The sequence below is a fragment of the Larimichthys crocea genome, chromosome XI (assembly GCF_000972845.2).
Source record: "Larimichthys crocea isolate SSNF chromosome XI, L_crocea_2.0, whole genome shotgun sequence".
Lineage (NCBI taxonomy): Eukaryota > Metazoa > Chordata > Actinopteri > Sciaenidae > Larimichthys > Larimichthys crocea.
The window spans coordinates 13,763,620-13,783,761 of record NC_040021.1 but is presented as its reverse complement, the minus strand read 5'-3'; positions in this window follow the sequence as shown (position 1 = coordinate 13,783,761).

Genomic DNA, 20,142 nt, shown 5'->3' with positions numbered 1-20,142 from the left:
CACTTTATAAGACCTTATTACTGCCTCATGCAATATCAAAAAGTCAGTTCTGATAAAGTGCACTACTCACAAAAAGTTTCTGAAATTTCAGAATGCAGCTAAAATCCACTATAAGCATCACAGGTGAACTTAATTTGATCTTCTCTAAACGTTTGAATGCACACGTCCAGCTGTTCAGTGTTTCAGTACTTATTGTGTAACATGCTGTTCTCTAACAAGGTGATTAACCATAAAAATCACAACATGTGTCTGATCCATGAATGGACCACCGAATGTTCTGGTTTATTTATTTTGTATTTCAACAGTCTTCTTCATCATGCTGTTCACATTTTGACATCATGAGACCAAGACGACACCTAACAATCGATCAACAGTACCTGGCCAGTGCGAGGCTTCAAACTGGATGTACTCAGAGGGAAGTTGCCACTGAGTGTCACAAAGCGTCATCAGCAGGTTGCAATAAGTCGACGTGTGAACAGCTTGAGACGCCGTTGTCAAGCTGTAATTGATGCTCAAGGACACGTGACAAGTTATTGAGACACTGACATTTTTTCTTGTGGTATACCCACCACCATCCACATCATAGACCTGTTAGTCTAAGAGAATTTAGAACTGACTCCCAATGTTCATCTCTGAGAGAAACCAGCTCAGCAAAAATTACCATCTAATACTGACACCATGATCAACAGCTGACCCTGTAATACTAATGGCCGGCTGCTTGTCTTGTATGCTGTGACATGGAGTATGATTAATCAGAAAATGTATAGTATTTTCTAATAATAAATACATGAGTATGAGTACATACTGTAATGTGAAAGGAGATGGCATCTTGTATTGTGTTGGAGAGATTGACTTATATAACTGCAGAGTTTGAGACTGTATGGAAACCTTTAATAGAGTCATCTTAAAATGGCTGTGCGTTGATGTATGTTGTTGAGTGTTTGTGTTTCATTTATTTATGTGTTAAATGTGTGAAGAATGTGATTATTCTGCTCATTGTTTAGATTTTTTTTTGTCCTGGTATTACACTGTTTTGGTTCACTACTCTCATCAACTTTGTGTTAAAACAGCTGTTCTGTAACTTTCACACCCAGCACCAAACAGCAGACAGACAAAGTCAGTGAACATACTGAATGTTCCAGTAATGTTCAAAAAGCGAGATATTTGCTGCAATATTCCATAAAACAGAACTAAAAAAAAGTGGATATTATATATATTATATTGGACTTACTTTCTCCAGGTGGACAGAAACAAGACTTCAAATGAATGCCGATATTGATATGTCTGTGAAAATAGGCAACTGGCTAATACAAAACCAACTGTATAAGGCTTAAGTCATCTTTAAACATCTGAAGGACCATAATGAAAGCTGCTTTTGTCTTACGAGAACCCCTGACCTTCTCTTGCAGCTTGAAATATACTTTCCCAGTTATAGGCACTTTCAGTTGTGGCCATTGTCATGTAGCTGTACTGCTTTTAGTGCTGCCCACTTGTCCTTGTCTCCTTGCCTGCAATTTCTCATTCTATTACTGTAAATGCCTTACAGGCCTGTGTTCATCTCTGCATCGTACAGATCACACTATATTTTGATGAGCCTGGGTGCATTTCAGGGTGAAAAAGTCCCTGTTTGCATTTTCCAAAGTCCTATGATTGCTCCATTCTCAGTTCTGCGATAATGTTTACGGTTTCCTGCAGTAACTTGTTCCTATAACTACGTTTTTCTTATAGTTTAGCCTTGTGGTTTATATGCTGACCTTAAAACAGATAATAGTATCTTAGCTGTGAGTTGGTTGATACAGGAATTTGATTTGTGTTAACAATTTCCCAAACTCCTAGTTTCCCATCCTGCCAACGTCTCTGATTACAGCACAAATTGATTTATTCATTTGTAACAAGGGAGAAAGTAAGGCAGGCCTTCATTAAAACCTCCACCTCAAATATTTTTTGCTACATCTTGTGTTAACAAGTTAAATACCATCCTGGTTTGCTCATTTAAATCATCTCCTATGTGTTTAGGAGACTGTTTATACAGAGGAACGTAACCAGGAGAAGAAATGCAGGAAGGCAAACTATGGTGACCTTGTATAACGCAACAGTCGTCATAATCTCCAGCCACTACGCCGTTGGTGGGAATGAAGAATGAAGGATGGAGGTAGGGATGGAGGATGGCAGGAAGGTAATTGAGGAATGGATGTGTGTCTCCTAGGTGGCCATGTTGGTGCTCTGGAAGGATGTGGGCACTGGTCAGACCACACGCACATACACACAAACAGAGACACACATATGCACACTAGTAGCAAGGCCACGCCAAGCTTAGGCTGTGGATATTGTTATGCCGTGGTGAGGATTTAACTCTGGGGCTTCACCATGGTGGAACCATAGGAATTAGAGTCTGGGTTACACTGGTAGGTATTTGATTCTCGGTTTCTATAATGGTGGGTAATAAATTGTGGGTGTTGGGACTGGAGGAATTTGGCTCGGGGTTAGAAGTTCCTGTTGAACTACTGTTACATTTGGAGGATTTGGATGAAGCAGGAAAAACATGCCAACAGAGTAAGCTAGATGACTTCTCATCCAAACGGCATATTTTAGGTAATTAGGGAATCGAATCTACATCATTTTCTATGTTTGTTGTTCTTCCATGGCAATAGCTACGTGCAGTTTTCAAAGTATTTGGCTCTTTAGCCTGATGGCAAATTGTAATGGATTAAGCAGAAATATAACTTGCTGGACAGAACGTCCTCATAGTCGACGTGAAGAAAAAAACAGTCAGTAATGCACAAGTAGATGATGCATTGTGTCTTCTTGATACTTCGATAGTGATTTTAAAGCCCCTGACATCTTGGTCTGGCCAACAATTTCCACCATGTGTAACCACTTGGTGAAACTTCCTTTAAGTGACAAAAACCTTGAGCGTAACTGAGCTCATGTTGGGCGGCTGAATAAATAAGAAATATTCATGAACAACAATCAAAGAAAAACTTTGTTAGTTATTAATAAATGAAAAACTCAAAAACTAAGCAAATCTGTCCTATCCTATCCTTGCTGGTATTGGGAAAAAGTCCACCCTGGACAAGTCACCAGTTCATCACAGAGCTGACACATAAAGACAAACAACCATTCACACAATTTCACGGGCAATTTAGAGTAACCTAATAATTGCATAACTTTTGGACTCCGCACAGAAAAGCTCTCTTAAACTCCCCGTGGGAGAACATGCAAACTGGGTACGAACCAGGAACTTTCTCCTGTGAACCGATAGTGCTAACCACCGTGCATTTGAAGATTTAAATCCTGAGAAATACATGACCTTTTTCAACTTCGTCATGCCTATTTTGAACAAGTGAGCAAGAGCGAAAGCACAAACATTTTGAGTGAAATAATCAAAACTGTTACTGGGATAAACTTTTGTGTTTCTACAGGATCATTTCATTTATATAAAGAAGCAGAAAAAGAAAACATGTTTTTAAGGCCTAACATTTTTTCCAGGGTGATACTGGAACATTTACGGTATATTTAAGTGTTTGTATTCCTCAAAAGTGTGACAGCTGTGTTCCAGTTTTCTGGCTGCTAACTTATTAAAAGATTGGACAATAATTCAGAGCAGCTTTTCAGATCTGATGTTGAATGAATAAAGATTAAAGAGTGGCAGGAACACATACAGACTGGCCAACTAGATTGTTACTGATGGCAGCTTTGTGAAGAAAATAAACTTCTTATCTAATATCTTAGATATTTCCCCCCCTTGTTTGCACAAATTTGAGATTTAAAGTTGAGATTTAAAACACTTGTTGATATAGATCATTTTTCAATTATTTATCTCAATGTGGTTGACTTACCGGACAACACCACACAAGCAGGAATGCACACTCATTATTTACAGATCCTGGCTTTGAGCACTGAGTGAGTTATACCTGTTAATCAGCTGCACTGAAAGGCGTTTGACGTCAGAAGTGGACAAAGCTAACAGAACCAGAGGTGTGAAGAGTCTGTGCGTGAGTGTGTTTGATTGGGTAGGTGTGGCTGTCGAGGTCAAGGGTTAAGAGGGGTTGATGTGTGGGGTAGTGGTGGTGGTCTGGTGAAAGCTGCTCAGCAAACACAGCTCGCTGTCACAAACACACCAGATATATGAATAACCACAAGTCTGTGAGAGAGACAGAGGAAGGACAAGTGTGTGAGGGAGGGAGAGGAAGATAGAGAGCTCACGAGTGAAGGAGGGAGGCCCTCGGTTTACTCACAGTGTTGTGATATGTTCGTCATGTTTTCACACCGGGGGGATTTTCAGACTGCTTGTTTCCATTTTACTGTCTGGCATGTACCTTCAACTGATGTAGCTGAGTTTCATACAGCTGATATGAGACCAGACAGGATATGTCAGATTAGATGGCATGGGGCGAGATGAGATGATATATGAGATGAGAGAAATGAGAAGAGGTGAGAGTAGATGGGTTTGAATGAAATGAACTCTTTCAGACTGAACAGATGAAACAAGAGACAACACAAAATGACATTACATTATGGCAGGGGAACTATACTGATGAGATGAAATGAAACTATCTTGAATGATGAAATTAAATTGAGATTAAATGACACAAGAGAGGCCTCACTTGTGAGATAAAGAGAAAAAAAACAGATGACAGGAATTTATGGTGCAAGATGAGGTAATATGAGATGAAACGAGATCAAATTTGATGAGATGAAATGGGAGATTAATTTTAATTAGGATTGTTTTTGACGGAGACAATACGAGTTAACACAATCATACAATATGCGGAAAGTATGATGAGATGTGCTATGAGATGGAACAGAGATGAAATAACACATTGTGACTTTTACGTTAGATGGAAAAAGCTAACATGAAAGAGGAGTTAACGTGAACTTTACCAAGGAAGCAAAATGAGAAGAGGTAAGGGTAGATGAGATGAAATGACATGAATCTTTATTTTCTTCATCTTTACTGAGGAGGTAAAATGAGGCTTTGGTGGGCGTGGACAATATTAACTGATGCATTGATTTTCTAGATTTTCTCTGTGGGTTGAGGCAGCATCTTCTCAACCAAAGATACACAACAAGCTAAAGGCTTCAGCTAACTCCATCACCCATGTTCCTGTTCTGTGACCGGTTCAATCTGACCCTCAAAGCACAAATCTGCCACCACATCAGACGTTTTCTTTTTAGCTCTCAGTATAGACGTTTGCTTTTTGCCTTAATTTATCCTGGGAATATTTGCCAAGCACACATCACACTCTCTTTCATCAACACCCTGCTTCACACGTACAAAGTTACACACATTCATACCTGGCAGCTGCCCAGTGCGACCACAATCTTCTAGTGTTGGTCCATTGGGCTGTTCCACCAGAGCAATTTGGACGTTAAGAAATTTGTTCAAGGACATTTCTATGGTGTTAGCTGAAGGAGAGGAGAGCAGGTCACATTCACTCTCCTGATCCACATTTAAATTTGGAAAATCAGGAACCTAAAATCTCAATCTTTTATGAGACCACATCAACAAACACTACCTGTCTCTCTAAAGCCATTTTTCTATGATCAAGGTTATGGCTCTATCTGAACTGGAACAAGATGATTTTAAAGTGTCATTCTTCATTATCATACTACCAGTTTACTTACAATCAATCTAAATGATGTGTTTTGGAATAACACTCCTTCGATTTTGTGAAGAAACAATGCTAATCTCTACCTCTACCTGTGCATGATGGCGACCTCACTGATCTTTCTAATTTGAGTTTGCACACAAGTGGGCACCTTATCTAATATGACACTTGACTTTCAGCAGAACTGATATTACATATTTCCAAAATCAATTGCCAGACAGCACGGATGGTCATCCTCTGTGGTTCAAACTGTGGCTCACTGTTCCCGGCAAACACCTCAGTGCTCCTCATAAGAGCCCTCACTTCATGAGGCAGCATGTTGCTCTGCTCAGACCAGTCTGAACTGCCCCTCGCTAGGACATGGTCGCTCCAGCATCAAACGATATTTTTAATCAAGTGGTCAAAAGCTATTGCACAAACATTCTAAAGTAGCTTAGGTCAACAGTATCCCAGAGCCTGTTCTGTTAGCTGGAATGCTCCTGTACGCTGCGAACAGGCCTCTCTTTGTGCTTCAGTCCAGCAGCCTCACGCCACACCGCACCGCTCTGGAATCCTGTTTGTTTTCTTTCAAATTTCTCAACCTAGTTCACTCCGATGTGGAAGCACAGTGTGTACCGTGTTGTGTGTGTGTTTGTGTGTGTGTATACACTGTGTTTTAAGGTGTGCATCTGTGTTTGTACCCATGCAGCAACAGTATGGCTCATTGAGCATGTGCTCATTTTAAGCTGGTGCCAAAGTTCACAAGCTTTAAAGTGGAACATACTGGAGGGTTAAAAAATTATGAACTTTGAGCCTGTGTAAATCCATCCAGCCCTAGTGTAGGTTGTTAATGTGAGGAGTAACAGACAGATGCCTATTGGACCAAACTCAGTTTTCTGTAGCCAAGAGGCCTGTTTTTAAATTCACATTCAGTACAATGAATGCAGGATTTTACTTAACAGAGTTTGCTCTGGTATTTTAATTTGTGTGTCTGATTGAAATACCAGGACTCCTGACGACTTGTACATGCTGAATTTCCTCCAGGGACAAGACAAAACCTTGAATTTAAATCTGTTGTTTTTGCATTTCTGGACAATCCTGCATCCATTTCTAGTCAATCCACTTATCTAACCAATAATCTGCAATTATCCACAGTACACAGGGCTTGTTTACGCCCTTCGTTACTGACTGGACAAACACCTCAGGCCTTCCCTCTCATACTTTTAGTCCTCCTCCCCCCTTTCTCCTCATTTCTACTGTTGGCTGACCAAACCAGAGGAATTCATTATCCCGGAAACTTTTTACAGGACCGAGTGAGCCAAACAGGGCAAGACTATTCTTCTTTCCTAGATTCTCTGACAATGAAACCGAGGTGTACAATCGGCCCATTATTACAGCTTTTGATGACCACTTCTTTTGCCATATGAACTATAACCCCAGCCCCAGGAAGCCTTATTGTTACCCCAACAGCCTGGTTTTATTTGTAAAGAGAATGGATTTAATTTGTGTTGGAAGGATGCCTTTTTTCATAGGAATTTTGGAACTGCAAAGGGATTAAATGATGTGAAAATATTCCAGTCATCTCAACAACTAAGTGGTCAGCTCAGTTGGAATGAGACAAACATTGTATCTTGAAATAAGAAAACAAGAAACCATGCATCCATTTACTATCCATAACCATTAATGCTTTGCTGGGTTGTGGGGAACTGGAGCCTATCCCAGCTCACACTAGGCAAGAGGTCGTAAACACCCTGAAAAGTCTGTGACAAAGCTGGCACGGAGGACTGTTATATAGACAAGCAACTATTCACACTCACATTCACACCTTAATGTGAGTTGCTAATTCACCTAACCTGCAGTCTTGGGGCTGTGGGAGGAAACATGCACAGACATGGTGCAAAATAAGTCTGGTCAACAAAAGATATGAGCAAGCTGCAGGTTTAAATATGTCAAACACAACTATTTGTGCTAGAGTTGTAAAAAGATTGTATGTTTCTGCAGTCTGATCATATTCCCTCTGTCACGTACTTGTTGGCACGCAACTCAGAAACTGGTTGAAACAAGTTGTTGGTGAGGTTGTTCCCATTGTCAGCCATTCAGCTGATTTTATACTCAACAGGTTATCTTGTTATGCAGATGATACGCAACTGTATGTCTTATCTTGCTGTTGTTAATCGAATATCCAGAAATGTCCTGCAGATTAATTACTCCAAATCACAGATCATTAAAATTGTACCTCATTATCAGTAGTCTGTCTTTTGCCTAGATTAAAATATTTTTAATCCAAGCTGCCTTTTGATCAGAAAGTCGCTTTGCATATAACTGACATTTAACTAAGATTATTCAGTCTCCTCAGCAGACCTAAAGGTGCTTTTCTTATAAAGTACATCATAGCTTATAATAATGTGAAAAAAATGTGGTGGATGATGATGTGCATGCTGTCCACTCCTGTTGTTCAGCGTATACTGAGCATCCATCTTTTGCCTGTCATTAAAACATTTCTCACTCTGATGTGTTTGACTTTGCTTCAAACCCCTTACTGCTCCATTTCCAGTAACCTGAGGAAATGCCTTTTCTGGGCTGTCCCACTAAATGCCACATATAGGCGGCCCCTTCTAATAGTGCAGGATAGGCTGCTCTGAAAAGCCCCTCCAAAATACTCTGCAGGGCGGTGTGTCCTGAATGTCCTGCACCTGCATAAACATAACGAGCCAGAAGAGCTGCCTGCCGCCCTGCCAGGCATGCTAAAACCACATGTCCAAAAGGCAAGGAGAATAACATACCTGAGAACAGTTACCGTGAGAAGCAAAGGTAAAGTAGAATACAGTTAACCACAAACGGTTGCAGTCAAACAACACAGTAAGAAAGGTGCTACCTTCAGTTTAAACATAGGGTTTTACACTGAAAACATAACTGCTAACAAAATACAGAGCGGTACATACTGTACAGTATGTGTGACAGAAAACAAAAGCACTAGTGAAAAATAGATTTAGCTATCAGACACAAGGAGAGAAAAAAGTGAAATGGGTGGAGGAGGTGAGAAAAACTATTTGGAAACTTCAGGGATAATTAAGTCAAATGAGCGTATAAAGGGTAAAAGGAAAAATGTGTTAGGACCAGAGAGAGTGTAAACGGGCCTCCGAGACAGGCTGAATATTGACACGCAGTGACAGAACACCTTCCTGTCAGACGTCTACTGTAAAGGTTCTCCTCAGTGGGACAAGGCTTCATATTCACAGACCATCACATGACACCTTGTAGTTACGTAACTATCACAACCTTCAATCATTGCACTGTGAGTGAGACCTCACAAGGGGCCCTGGCCCTAAATGCTTTATAGCACAGGTAGCATGGCCTCCATATATGATTTTGCAGGAGGCTCTACTGTAAAGTGATAAATGTTTGATACCTGAGGCTTCTTCAGTTTAACCCTGAAACAGTTGAAGAGTCAATCTAGCTATGACAATACTCTATAACACCGTACATTCCGGGAGTAAGTGGTCATTACTCACTACAAAATGCACTACACGAGTTGTAAAAAATCCTATTTGCTGCCAGTGATTTGACAGATACCCGAGTGATAGTTCCTTCCTGCGTCATCGCCTCCTCCTCCTCTGCTGCTGACAGATTTATATACTGAGCGAGACTGGATACAGCTGGAGAAACAGCAGCAAACTCACAGTCGATGATGCACCAGGCATATTTGGGGTAACACGTCGGCGATAAACCTGGATTAATGTTTGTAAATCTGACAAACTAATAATCCTCAAAGCAGACATTACAGTATGCTGCTGTGTTGGATCTCGATTAGGACTGCTGACATTGCCTCACACAGAGACGTAGTGAAGGTTAAAGTGAGTTTAAGTTGAACCAAGTTCATACATACATGTGTCTTTTGCCCATTTTATTTGAACAACCTGTATGAAGTCAATTTGTAGAAACGTGGAGGAAATAATTCAACATTTTAGGAAATAACAAATTTTCTTGTCAAAAGTTAGATGTGAAGATTGATACCACAGGAGCCAGCTTACAATCAAGGCTGGAAATAAGGGGAAACAGCTAGCCTCGGTCCAAAAGTAACAAAGTCCACATACCAGCTATTCTAAAGCAAACTCATTACGTCTAATCTCTATACAAAACCTAAAGTTCAAAGCAACAAGTCATGGTTTTACAGGAGGGTATGTGCTGGACAATTTATTGTCTGAGTTTTATTTTGCTAAGCTAAGCTGAGGTCACCTGGCTGTAGCTTTATATTTATCGTACCGATATGAGAGTGATATCCATCTTCTCATCTCAGAAAGCAAATAAAAGTATTTCCAAAAATGTCAAACTATTGCTTTAGGCTGATAAGTTGTGTAATCGTATTTTTTTCTTAGCGGAAAATTAGGAAATGTTCTTGCAGAGGAAACAATTAAGTTTACTCAGACTGGCTGTTGTCCACATTGTGATATTTCCCAAATGGACAGCATGGTTTACTCACCACCAATTTACCACCGCACTATTTTTAAAACTTTTTACGTTTACGCCCTGATTCACTCCCGCTGAAAGTGGAAAACATATTTCTTCCTGTCTGTGCTGAGGTTGGAGAAACGTGAAACTTGGGTTGTCTGCTGTCAGTTTGACAGCAAGCTGAGCGATGACTCCTTCCTGCGTCATCACTTCCTCCACACTTTGCTGAGGAATCCACCTTTCACTGTCCCAGCTGGGGAATATTCCATGTTGTTGTGAAGAGGATGGTGGAGGCATAATATTTTCCACTGTGACTTCGGAGTGGGCAGGTATGCTACAAGGTAAAGAACACTCAGTCAGTATAGGAGAGAGTTGCATTTTTAACTTATCTATCTGGGGATGTTGACATTAGTTTGTGCATTAACACAGGCTCTGAACTTATTCTTACTGATTTTCTAACCTGCATCTTGTACAACAAATCTTCATTGTCCGGTCCCTCCTTTACTGAATTACCAAATTTATAATAAAAAAAATTACTCTGTCTGTCTTGGTTATCGTTAGCTTGAGAAAAAGCCACAGCCATCCTACTGGGGATCCACAGAAAACATGATACTGTGAGAGCTACTTTTAGCAATGTAGAGAGAAAACACTGAGTAACAGCAGGCCAGCTGTGACCTTCCAGCCAACAGACGTATAGACGAGCACACAAGGGGTCAGATTGCCACCAGACAGACAGACAAACAGATAGACAGAGGGTGTAGGCTGCAGTCTGACCTTGCAGCTCACAGGCAGATGGGGAGAGGCCTATCGTTCCAGACACGCAGACAGACAGGGAGGGGTCCTGTTAGCCACTGTGCAGAAACTGCATATCTGGAAACAATTAGAGCAGATGGGAACCCTGGCCAGGCTGTTCCTATAATGCATTGCACAGTTCTATCAAGAGTTTATTGGGAACAGTTTGTCCTCCTAATGAGTATTTGTTCACTTAAAACCACCAGTCACAAAAGCACAGTTCATTATTCCATCAACATCTTAAGAAGCAGCAGCTAGCACTATTGTTTTTCAGTCCTTCATTGAGTTAAGAACACATTTGTGTTTACATTGACAGCCTAGCAAAAGGGAAAGCCCTCGAAGAGTAATATTTTCACAGCCGCTTATAAAGGAACAGTCCACCTCGCACTAATCGTTCACCTTTTGTTCATTCCGATTAGTCATCTGAAAATGGCCTTCCCTTTTGCAGCGCTCAGCACGAACAACTCCATCAGAGGACCGATCTTTTGTTGACTTTGAATGTTCTTTCGTTTGCAGACACCACACAGACGCTGGGTTTTGGTGTCAATGCCAAAGGGTCCCATTGAGTTTTCGTGGGTAAAGCCAAAAACTCCAGCAGTGATGAAAGGGAGTCATCGCACACTTCCCTAATAAGAGTGTTTGTGGTTTGAACATTGTACTTTCAGATCGAAAGGGGCTCTTTTTTCTTTGCGTTGATGTCAGTGCCAGTATGGGAAGCTGGATCTGTGGGCTGGTTTTACATTTAAACCATGCAGAAAGTACTTTGAAGTTCATGAATTCATGCCATTAGTTATACAGTTGCTAGAGTCATACAGTTGCTACTACTATTTTTCGTTACGTAAGGACAGTGGACAGTGTATAATAGTAACCCTTTTCTTTTACTGATCATCCATTAATCTTGGGCCTGTATGAAACAAAAACAAAGTATCTATAGACAGATTTAAATGTTCTGTTCCACGGCAGCCCCTGATTTTGTCCAACAAAACCAACACACACTCTTACTAGTCTCATCAGCATTAAAGCATTTAGTAGATAAAGAGCTAGGTATTTCCCTCAGGAGGGGACCAAAACAGAGATAAAACTCCAAATGAATGCTAATGTTGCTGCTAACTCTTTGCCAACAAGTTTTCCATATCAAATTAAAGGACCAGTGTGTAGGATTTAGTGGCATGTAGCAGTGTAGTTGTTGATTGCAAACTCCTCGTCTCACCCTGCGAAGGAGAAACTACGGTGGACACAAAACACATGAAAAACATGAAAGGCCCTTTCTAGAGCCTGTTTCCATCCCTTAGAAACATGGTCATTCAACATGGCAAACTGTTAGGAAGAGGACCCATGGTGTCTGTAGACGCAATTAAGCTAACAGAAACATAATGCATCGTATTTTCTGGCGATTATAACCTAATGAAAACTTTAAATTTTCCCCATATTCCGTATATAGAGCCACCTAAATCTTAATGCTGGGCCTTAAATGTACAATATATATCACATATGATCATGGGATATGACTGAAAGCAGCAGCTACTGACTTGAAGTGAAGATTTGCCTTCCAAAGTCAAGAATGAACTCAAATGAACTATGACTACAGGGGATCATCCTACACAGACACGCAAAACTCTCCATGATTTAGCCGTTGCTGTAATTTATGAGGCCTTTTCCCTATAAAATCAATAAAGGTCTGTGAGAGGGTCTGTTTGTGTTCTTATATGAGGTAAATAAGCTGAAAATAAGCAGCTTGTATGGTATATTTGATTGAGGTACAGTAAATTGAGATTTGTGTTACTGGCAAGCAGCTGCTAAATAATCAAAAGCTAGTCAACAAGTTGTGTAGCAGGAGCACAGTTTCTGACAGTAAACAAATAAACTGTAAACGCAGCCACTAAGGTTTATATGAAACTGTATGAGAGCACAGTTCTCCTGCTGACAGCCAGTAAATAACCATCCAGTAAAACAGACAAGACATCTCAGGCAAACCTCAGCATGTGAGAAAAGAGCACATGAATTTAAATGAAAGCCTTTAAAAAGTCTAATGATAGAAAAACAACAGAGTTTATTTGATGTGGAGGAATGTTAAGGTGAAGTCTTGACCTGGATCGTTGCACATCATGGATTGAAACACCTGTCTGGGAAGCAGAAACCCACAAAGCGAAATGTCAGTTTTTTTCTCTGCTTGAAGTAACATTTACCTTGGCAGTGAATGAGACAAAGCAGCAGCGTGTGATTAAAGCCGATGTTTTTACTCAAGGCTTTTACAGGAAGCTAATTAGCTGAGGTATGCAGTCGTGTGCCAAGCTAATAGGGGAAAGCTGACATTCCTGCAGGGAAGCGGTGGCCTCAGAAAGCAGAATATGTATTTACATTCATGGCCCACTCTGTGTGAGCCACGAGTCTTTCAATTCAAACAGTTCACAACATGAAATTTTTTTCAAATTCAAATATTGGAAAAAAGTTAGGATGTGGTCTGCCTCAGTGAACCACAAGGTGAGTAAATCTAAAACACGACAACCTGCTGAAGTTATTTGTCCTGTTGTAACTGGATGATAAAATTTAGTGATTCTTCAGAGCTTCACTGCTTAGGACACATTCACTTAATGAAAAAAAGGTTGCAGTTCACCTCCAGTTATTGTCATTTGATTAGCTACTGGCTAAATATTTTTTTTTCTTCCATTTAATTAAACATCCATCCAGGGTTGCGGGGGCTGGAGGTATCACAGCTAGCACTGGGCAAAAGGTGGGTACACCCCAGACAAGTCGCCAGTTCCTTGTTGGATTATTAACACGTTATAAATAATACATATTGATTCTATTCTTTACACCAAAATTTACATCAAAATATTCTACATCAGGCCACTCTGTAGCTTACCTGATAGATCAAGTGCTCCATGTATGAGGGCTAAATCCTCACTGGAAAAAAATGTTCGACAAAAAAGAGTTACCCTAACCCTTTTTTTCATTGCTGTTTGTGTACAGTTTAAACAAATTGGATATAACATCATTTCCGTACATATGTAGGCATGCTTTTTAGCATAGGACAGATCTAGGCTAGGTGTTTCCCCTTACATCCAGGTAAGGATGACCCTCAGAGTTCACCATTTGATTTAGCACCAGGCAGTTTTAGATTATGAAAAACCGAAAAGTGTGGCGATGGCTTTGTAATGATGGAGAGCTGGACTGAAGTCAGGTTGTTCCATGGCTTTGCCTGGTTTCATCTGACCACCATGGCTCACCATGACTTCCAGAGGAGGAAGCACTCAGAGAGAACTAAGAGTTTCAGACATCATGTCTAAGATTAGAAACACCCTCGACCTCCAGATGACAGGTCAACGAAACAGAACAGAGGCCATCCTGGACCCACATGGAGCTCTGTTTAAGTAAAGACCACCTGACTTCCGTATCCATGTGTGTGGCAGTAAATCTACAGCTGAGATGAGTTTCTGCTGTTTGTTGAAAGAGTTACAGCCTAAATTCTCATCAGTGTCTCTAGTCTAAACACTTTCCAGGACACAGGTTTTTAAAAGCCACTTTCCACTCTCTCTCTCTCTCTCTCTCTCTCTCTCTCTCTCTCTCTCTCTTTCTCTGCGTTTAACAATTCAGCCACCCATCAACCCCCCCTTGTTAGATCTGTACAAATGTTCCCATGCACTCAAAGCCAGTGCGAGTTTCCACCTGTGAGCTCGAGCCAGTCAAAAATGCTTTGTCCAAGGCACATGAAAGCAATATCTTCTCCCTTGTTAACACAGACTGGCAAATGCATTCGCCTAGAAGACCCTAACTAAAAGATTTATGAGAAAATTTGACCAAAAAATGCAAACCACCTTCCAACTATGCCCCTCTGGCATCAAATGGTCAATATATTATACCTCGGCCCATTACCTCTAGTAATCCTAAACCCAACTATTTCGTGCAGGCCGTGCCTGAAAAAGATTGGGTCTCATGCATGTTTCCAGTCTGAACATTTTCCACCACTCCAGGCTTTAAATAGACACAGTTTCCATCTTGACAGTTCATCTGCCCACCAACCCCATTGTTAAATCTCTACAAATCATCCCAGGCTCCAAATCCATTATTAGTTTCCATCGCTTGTCTCTTCATAAGCAGACTTCAAAAAGTTTCCATCAGTTTCCAACTCTTTGATCTGGATCTGTCAGTAACTGACCTGCCCTTTCTCCATTGTTAAATGTCAACAGATCATCATCTTGTCCATTTGAAATATTCCCTATGAGTGTTTTTGCAGACAGGCTCCAAATTGTTAAAGAATGCAGCTATTTACTTTTTCAGCCTGTTTTGCTCAGCTGATGAAACACATATTGCAGATGACACAGTAATGTCATGCACTTATTCTGGTGTCTTGGCAGGCTTGTTCTCTTGTTCTGAATTCCTCAATCATGACCGCAAACAATGTTGATGCAGATTTATGTGTTTATTTTTCCACTGTGCCCATTGAAAGTCAACAAAAATGCCTAAAATGTCAATAAATTAGAGAATGACAGTATTTTTCTCTCCTGTTCACAGTCATCGTGTTCTACTTTTTCCACCCCTCAAAGTCTCTCTGCGGGCAGCCGGAGAGTTCAAAGAGGCAGAAATATACAGGCAGGAAAATCATTTTGAGATCTTGGTTTCATGTTCAGTTTACACAGTGGTATATGATGGTTGGTTTGAAGGCTGAAGCCAGGGAACATTCCTCAAATAGCCTGCCAGCTACCACTAATGGAATTCAGTAAAATGGACAGCTGAGTGCAGATAACACAACCAAAGCTTCAAATATGGACCCGGTTTGGGAAAGAACACTGTAACACACACATGCATATGCATATGCATATACATATATCTGTACATATACATATAGTTCAAGTTAGAGCCTCCATAATGACTAAATTTGACTGAACAAAAACTGAATATTTTTATGATTCATTACAGGGGCGTTTGTATTAGACTTAACTATGGTTACCTAATAAATGGAGTAATGAGTGTACATGAGGTCCATGGTTTGGATAAATTCATCCACTAAACATTTATTTTCAAACTGGCATAAAATGCCCAAAACATCCACAAAAGAAAATTAAAAACAGATGATTTTAGAAATGGTACACACAATAAAAAATGCCCACTGTGAAGAGTGTTTAGTGTGACTGACTAACCTTTTTTACTTTTAATGTTTATCTTCCATTTTAGCTTTAAAAATGCTGGGAAGGTATGACTACATGGGTATGACTGCAAGGTATGTCACCCGGCCTGAATACGAGCAGTGTGTGGGAACCATGGAAACAGCTACAAGATGCCCTTACGGGACACAGGGCCTTCTTTGTGACATCAGCATCAGGTATGACATCATGAGCCATGGTGTGATGGAACAGCACACACATGAGGTGTTGATGAAAACTGGGAATAATATCCACTTTCCATGCTTGGAAGACAGACTAAACGTAGATGGTGTCGTCAGCAGAGCCTGATGTGGGCATATAAAAATGCAGCCTGGTCAGACACTGAGCCTGTCATCTCCACACATCCCAAAGTTGAAAATTTCCCAGCTGCTACGGCTATGTAGTCCTGTGATGTCACACAGTAGCTATGAAACAAGCAGTGGAGTAATGAGGCTATAAGTAGCAGGAAGTAATGCGCGTCCAAGACTAGGATAGGCGGCAGGCCTTGACCTGGAATTACTACACGAGTCACATGACCTTAATTCTGTATGACTTCACGGCTAAATTCAGAACATCAGTTTATTCTGCTCATAAGGGCGGAGGTGCTGAGCAGACTTTTTCATTTGGAAAAATAATAAACTGTGAAACAATATATTAGCATGACGTTATGTGTGTTAATTATACTGTGTCAGCTGAATCCACTGTTCAGTGTTACTATAGTATGCCAACCATTGGTCCTATGAATGCAGTGTTGACATTACTGTTGCCAGAAACTAATTTTTAATGTTACAGTTTGATATTTTCATTTATTTGTACATTGTCGATAAAGGTTTTCTACTACTACGACTAATACTGCGAATCAGTTTTGAAACACAAGGAGTGGCTTTAACTCCGACACGCTTCCTCCAGAAAACACAGAGTTGCAAAGTATAATAGTGCAGGAGGAGATTATTAAACTTTGTGAGCCTACAATTAATCTTTAGAGTGGCTATAATAGTTTTATTTTTATGACTATTACATGACTACTTGTAGTAAGGATCCCACCGTGAATCATCACAGGACAGCTTTTCTCTGCTCGTTGGAGCAATTTAGCATGTTTCATTTTATTATTTTGGGTTTCTGGCCCGGAGATTTACTATTTTGGTTGACTCTCATCAGTGTCATCTTTGGCCACAGCAGCAGGCAGCTGTCTTCAGCGGAAAAGGACGATATGACAGACAGACAAAGTTAGAAACTAGATGGAGTTTGTGGGTGACCAAAACAGATCCTTGAAAAAAAGTCACTATCAACTCCAAATGAAGGCTAATGTTGCTCTGTCTCTGCAGGACGTGTAAATAAGTGACTGTTTGCTAATGAGTTTGACGTATTCACTACATGAGGTGTTAATTGCTGTGTTCACAGCTTGTTTCCATTCCCGCAAAAGAGGTTTAAATAGAAATAAAGGTCATTTTATTTGATTGTGGAGGTGGAGCGACTTTATTTTGTGTTATATAGGAACAAAAGTCTCACCAGTCTCACATAAATTAATCTTTACTATACAATACATTTAAAGCTGCACGTGTTTTCGCTTTTACTGTTAAATCTTATTATTATAACAGTTGTAAGTTAAGAAGATTTAAGGCCAGACAGCTTGCATGTAGGTATGTTTAACAGCACCGATGCCAACAAGCACAAAGCTGAACAGACTCCCCTGACATTGTATCACCACCGCCGTTCCATTACTGATTCTAACCCACAGCTACTCTCTTGGACAAATAGTTCAGTCTATACTTAGCCTTGACATATCTGGGCCTACCACACACAGAGCCATATGTTTCCCTTGGCCGCCTCAGTCAACCCATCCACACATCCAGATCTGCAGAACATTGAGCACGTGGCCAGTCAGCCGGCTGATATTCAGCACAGGAAACCCTGAGACCGACAAACTGAATACAGTCAACACTCTGGCACGAAAAAACAAACCAGCACCATAACAACATCCAGAAAAATATCAGTTTCCTTATTATTACAATATCACAGCAACTGGGACAAAACAACATCAACATCACTTACCTTTCTGTTGACCTCATGTGATAATCACTTTGTTTTTGAATAATCATAATGCCTATAGTCTACAACACTCTTTTTTACTTAGTCAGACTTTATGCTAGAAGGCATTAAAATGAGTTAAATCAACAGGATTTGACTTTATTTTCAAATGACATTCCTTACAGCCGTTCAAAGAAATTGCTTGTGATGTAAGATTAATTGACTTAATAAACAACCTGACAGAAACAGCATCACTCTGCACGTAAAGGCAAGTATGAGTGTTGTTTTGCAGTGTGACTGGAGTACGTTCCTCCATCGAGCTGTTTCCTTTAGACATCATGAGGTTTCGGCCCTGAGGCTGTAATGACTGACAGCACACACACACACACACGCACTTTCTGTGGTCTGTTTTGAGAGACAGAATACTCCACACACACACACACACACACGCACGCACACACCACTTTCACTCATGGCTGTGTTTTTCCTCGCTCAGATGATCCTGGAACAGGAGTCCCTACTGTACTGACCCAGCATGGAGAAAGAACATATCCATATTAGGACAAGAGCACAGGTCCTTATATGGGGAAGCTTCCTCTGTAGTAACAGCCCTGTCTGCTGGCTTCTCGCTCACATTCCTTCAGCTCCAGGTTTCTCTTGGAGTTTTTCATTTCCGATTTGCTGGCTGGAGAAGGAGCAGGGCCGCCTTTCATAAGAGTCTGGCCTGGTGTGTGATCCCCTTTTTCAAAAAAATACACAAACCTCCGTCTAGCCTCTTTCCTGCAATCCTCTACTCTGGGGTTTGATGTAGTAAAATAAGCCTGGCCAGGGACAGGGCACACCTGGCCTTTTTAAGTTCGTCATAGACTAAACCTCATTAGGCAGGTGAGAAGCCAGAGAACATGTAGCCTTTGTTCCAGTAATATCTACCCTTCATACCTTCATGGGACGGTCTGCACTTTCACTAAAGTCGACTCAGGATTTTTAATCATGATTTGTCCTGACTAAGACCCAGTGGAGTCAAAACCCTCTGTCAAATGTGTAACACAATCCCCAGCCTTTGTTTTCAACAGAATCCTCTAAAAAATGTCGCCTTTTCAGGAAGTAAGAAAAGCTGCCTAGTGTTCAAATCAACAAACACCCATTTCGGGAAGTGCCATTAACTGAGGACACTAGTCTTTGTCCAGCTAATACCTGCCCTGCATACCTTGGCAGGCTGTCCCATCAGCTCAGATAACCTAGGAAACAGACCATCTGGACCATCTTGTCATATTTAACACCAGAACTGAACATAATCTATTAACCACTTAGTAAATATGTGAGGTTGAATATCCTTAAGTACATTTTTTAGGTACTTTACTTGAGTATTGGTCTTTTTATGCCACTTTATACTTTTTACTACATTATATTTATTAGTTATCTTTCAGACTAAGAATATACATTAAAAATGAAATCATTTAAACTGCACTGTTAAAAATTAAAGCAGTGGTTTCAGATGGTGTTATTTAAAGGACCAGTGTGAAAGATTTAGTGGCATTTAGCTAAAAATATGAAAGGCCCTATCTAGAGCAAGTGTTTAGTTTGTCAATTCTGGGCTGCTGTAGAAACATGGTGGTTCAACTCCACAGCATCAAGAGACATTAAAAGGCTCATTCTATGGTAACAAAAGCACATAGCTTCATATTTTTAGGATATTATTATACGCTGAACATAGTTACAGAGACCCATAAATCTTACACACTGGACCTTTAAATAATTCTAAAGAGGTTTAATTATGTAATATTTCACAAAAAGGCAAAATCATCACAAAATGTAGCATAACCTCTGTGGCTGTGGAACGAAGGCAATGCAAAAGTGCCAAAAACTGCGGTGTTCCTCAAATGGCCACTAGAGGCTGGCTACAGAATGAGTCCATCTCTATAAGCCCCCATGTTAAAATGTCCATCTTGAATAAACATACAGCCTGGTAATTTCCCCGTTCAAGACAACTGTACTGAGGGAACGCACATGTTAAAATTATGTTAAGGCTTAAAGTTATGCAGAATTAAAAGTGTGGTTGGTTTGATTGCCAGGTGGGTGCTCTCCTCAGTTTGTCAATTTTTAAATTAGCCGGTAGGCAGCAGAGGCAGGACTGCCAAGAT